This window comes from Euprymna scolopes, chromosome 35 (genome assembly GCF_053919585.1).
Source record: "Euprymna scolopes isolate OS-2025 chromosome 35, ASM5391958v1, whole genome shotgun sequence".
Lineage (NCBI taxonomy): Eukaryota > Metazoa > Mollusca > Cephalopoda > Sepiida > Sepiolidae > Euprymna > Euprymna scolopes.
Window position 1 is genome coordinate 48238650 of NC_136516.1, and position 5023 is coordinate 48243672.

Sequence of the window (5023 nt, forward strand, 5' to 3'; positions counted from 1 at the left end):
GTGGAAAGATGTGGAGAGAAATAGATAAAGCGATTCATCAGATGATATATTAGTCGGATTTTTATATATATATTTATATATTTATATATTTTTCTTTTTTAATTTTTTTACATGGTAGTCACCACTTCTCAAGTCCCGAAAGCCACTCGGGGATAAGTGTTATTGCGTGTACAGTAATCAATGAGATAATATCCTAGTAATCGTTAATACTGGAGATTTTATAAAATGTCTTACTTAAGAGGGCGGTTTATGTTGTATATATATATATATATATATATATATATATATGTATTAATATATATATATATATATATATATATATATATATATATATATATATATATATATATATATATATATATATATATATATGAGAGAGATAGAGAGAGAGAAATTAGGCAGCTTGTCAGCTTGTTTTTTAATTTATGTTTCATTGAAGAGCAGAGACAATTCCCGTTTGTTTCTCTTACAATCTATCTTTTCTTTTTGGCGGTCTAATGTTCGAAACGTTCTACTCGAGTATAAAAAGAAATTCTCCATAGTCACAAACGTTTTCGACTTCCATGAGTCGTCCTCAGGCGAGTGATGAATAACAATTGCGTTGGCGAATTTATTGAAAAACAATTAAAATCGTTTAAAGGCATTAAAACCATTAAAACCACTTAAGCGTTCATTCCCCCCTCATATTGAGCCTGATTGATTGTTAGCTTTTTTCATACGGATTAATAGGATTTTTTCATACGGATTAATAGGATTTTTTTCATACGGATTAATAGGATTTCAATTTCTTTTTGGCGGTCTAATGTTCGAAACGTGTTTTTATTTCCTTTAAACAGATACAGTCATAGCTTGCTACGATGTGCAGACCGTTTCGATCATTATTGATCATTGAGTACTATCAACGACAATTGTTGGAATTCAATGATTCTAATCTTTTGAATATTTTCAGCCTGGAATATATATATATATATATATATATATATATATATATATATATATATATATATATATATATATATATATATATATATATATATATATATATATAACTCCATGCAATAAAAATGTAGAATTGAGATAAATTCAAATAGTTGATTATATGTTTGGATTTATATAATTATTTATTTTATATAAATTTTCGTTTATTTTTATGCGAATAAGAATATATTAAAGTAATAGGAAAGGGTTATAACCCTATAACAAGAAACATCCCCCTCAGGGAAGTCGAAGAAACTGAACTTTAGAATTGTCTGCCGGTGAAAATTTTGCATTATATTATTTCTAAGCCTGTAAAATTCATAAGAATTTTTTGTTTTTCCAAACTTCCACGTATTTTTTTTTTATAATTAAAAAAGAAAAAAAAATAGATTTCTGTTGCTTTAGTCTCGGTTTTACTTTTTGTTTTCATCGTTTGAATGAGAAAGGGTTTCGAATTGTGAATTTTTATATAAACAAATAACACCCACTTGTGCCGACGTGTTCCTTTGTTTTTCACTTTGTGTTCTGACACGCTCAGCTGTTATTCCTTTTCTATCTCTTCCTTTTTGTTTCAAGTCTAACTGTTTATTCCTTTCACTACTTTCTTTTACTGGGTTATCTTTTAGCATTCACAGGTAACACGAATTGAAACAAATACGTAAAAGACATTGCTGAGGCTGCTGCAAAGAAGCTGGGCTTCTTCTACCAAGTTAGCAAAAAACAGTCACACCTATATCTCTACAAAGTCACTGTTCGTCCCCGCATACAATATCTTTGCCACATATGTGTCGGGGCATCAACCAATAACCTTCCTATTAGACATCCTCATGCTTGTTTTACAAATGATTGAATGGAAAGTGCCCCATCAAACTCGTAGCACTAGACCCCCTTCGACGTAAATATCCCAGACAAGCAGCTAAATTCCACCCCTTTACTGTAGAAAGCGTTCTACTGTTATAGTTTCCTTCCCACACTGCTAGACTTTGAAATTCCCTCCCTGTTTCCTACTTCGGCGCCTGCACTAAAATGCATAACTTCGATTGTAATGTGAATAGATATGTTGCTTCTCAACTCCCTACTTAGTGTCTCTGTAGGCATGGTTCATGATAGCTCCCTCCCCAGTAGCAATGTGTTTTGTACAGTGTTGATATGATTTAAAAATATGTTTATCTTCTCTTAATAAAGATTATTCCATAATTTGTCATTTATTTATTTCATTCTTGAATTCTTTATCAGGAATAAAATGAAAATCCTACACCGAAATAAGGTTTCACTATTATTATTGAGTGGCTTTACGCCTTGATAAGTTGTGATGCTGTGAAGGGCAAAACTACTACCTCGCTTTCTCCAACAGAAACGACAAAAAAAAAACAAACCTGTATCAGATATGAAAGCCAAGAAGCAAAAGGAAAATTTGCATCGCGTCCAGGATTTGAGAATCAAAGCGGAACGAACTAACAGGCACGATGGCGTGTTATTCGAAGATGTGTTTTTGGTTTTGTGAATTGCTTTCTTAGTTAAAACAAGGCCGATAGCCATTATTCGCGTGCGCTCGTGTAATGAATGAATGCGTGAATGTAGGATTGACATGAAATTCTTAAAGATAAACTAAAATGACCGAAAAATGGGTTGAAATGACTTAAATAGATAAAAAATAAATGACTTAGAATGACTTTAATGAACTTAAGGATGAATTGAATGACCCTAAGAATGACTTGAATGCTTAAAAAATAACTGAAATCCTTCAAAAACAACTTGAATGATCTGGAGAATGACTTGAATGGCTTTGAGACTGACTGGTTTACATTAAATTAATACAGAAAAGTGATCTCCCACTTTATATCACAAAAATGATTTGATTTAGGGAATTTGAAACGTTATTTTCACATTCAGAAACCCCGAAAACCAATAAATAGTGGTATAATAAACATAAAAAGAAATAAAAAGTACATGTGTTACGGACGGACCGACTGACTGAGTGACTTACAGAGTTGCTTGCACACGACTAAAAAAAACTATTCTGTGGTATGCATAAAAAAAAAAACCTATTCGCCATTGGTCGGTCGGTCGGTCGGTCGGTCGGTCCGTAACACATTTACTTATTAGTTACACACAAGTGCAGCATCGGTTAAGAACAGATACTACACTTTGATCATAGATTTTGGACAAGTTTCAGAAAAGTCTAATAGATAGGTAAATATTTATGGGGCAAAACGTGTCATTATTTGCAATTTTAGCACATTTTTGACCTCTTATGAGCCCCTTGGAATGCTGAATACCAGTAACAATTTACAAACTATGCAGTTTTCACCGTAACACATGTATATTTGAATTCAGCACCATGGGAGAGCACTATAGATATACATATCAAGTTTTTTATTGAGAAATATGAAAAAAGGGCATTTTTAGCAGTAAAAGTCCCCGGGGGGCGCAAAGCAGAATTTAGCTAGGGTCACCCATACTGAATTTATATTAAGAACAATGCCCTCCACATTTTGGACAAGTTTCAGAAAAATCTAATGGATAGGTAAAAATTTATGTGTCATTTTGCAATTTTGGTACATTTTTTACCCATTATGAGCCACTTTGAATGCCGAATACCAGTGACAATGGACAAACAGTGCAGTTTCACACCTTAACACATGTATATTTACATTCAGCAACATGGGAAACCACTATATAGACATATCAAGTTTTTGTTGAAAAATATGAGAAACACGCCAGAAGAAAGGGCGTTTTCAGCACAAAAAATCCCCGGGGGACGCAAACCAAACTTTTGCCAGAGTCACCCATACTGAATTTATATTAAGAACAATGCCCTCCACATTTTGGGCAAGTTTCAGAAAAATCTAATGGATGGATCAAATGTTACGGTACAAAAAGTGTAATTTTTGGCCATTTTGACCCCTTTTTACAGGCAAAACATGATTTTTCGAAAAAAAAAAAAAAAAAATATTTTTTACTATGTACATTTATATATTAAAATATAATTTGTGACAAAATTTCAGGAAAAATTAATGGACGATTATCCGTCAATCATCCGGACTAACGGACAGACGGACCCATTAAAAACATAGGTCTCTCTCTGATAAATCGGGGGACAAAAATGTTACTCTATACCCCTTGCTTAAAAAAAAATCTAAATGTGTTACAGACCGACCGATGGAGTGACTTGCATGCGACGAAATATGCCTTAGCATGGAAGGGTTTCCCCTTCAATTGCCAAGGAAAAGTTACAAATGTAAGTGCAGCATCTGTTAAGAACAGATACTACACTTTGATCTTGGCCAAAAGGCCAAGAAAAGGGTATTTATTTGCTCCTCAACCGAGCAAATTAGGCACAAGGCCGATTTTTAATGTGAGGAGTGAAAGGGAAATGGGGACCAACTCCCCGGGGAGTAGGGGAGCTGGATAGTGACAATTGGTATGAAGGATTGCCCCTACATTGACCAAGGTCTTATATGTGGGGATGCCCCACACATGGTCTTTGCTGCAGTATCTGCCGGAACAGATGGTATTTATTTGCTCCCCCACTGAGCAAATTAGGCACAAGGCCGTTTTTAATGTGAGGTAAAAACCAGCTCCCCTAAAAGTAGGCAAAAAGACGGCACTCTGGTTACCAAAAATAATAATTGCCCCAGTATAGAGGGTTTCCCCTCCATTGACTGGTACAAATTATCTTAAGTGCAGCATCTGCCGGAACAGATATTACACTTTGATCTTGGCCAAGAGGCCCTGAAAAGGGTATTTATTTGCTCCCCCACTAAGCAAATTAGGCACAAGGCCGATTTTTAATGTGAGGTTGAAGGGGAAATGGGGACCAACTCCCCAGGGAGTAGGGGAGCTGGATAGTGACAATTGGTATGAAGGGTTGCCCCTACATTGACCAAGGTCTTATATGTGAAGTTGCCCCCACATATGGTCTTTGCTTGCGGTATCTGCCGGAACAGATACTACACTTTCAGGTATTTATTTCCTCCCCCACTGAGCAAATTAGGCACAAGGCCGATTTTTAAAGTGAGGAGTAAAGGGGAAATGGGGACCA

The 5023-nt window shown here is 34.9% G+C and overlaps 1 pseudogene; it reads right to left on the bottom strand.

Moving 5' to 3' along the window:
* Nucleotides 1-4179: 4179 nt before the first annotated feature.
* LOC145260035 (U2 spliceosomal RNA) lies at nt 4180-4286 on the bottom strand (annotated as a pseudogene).
* Between the last annotated feature and the right edge of the window lie 737 nt (nt 4287-5023).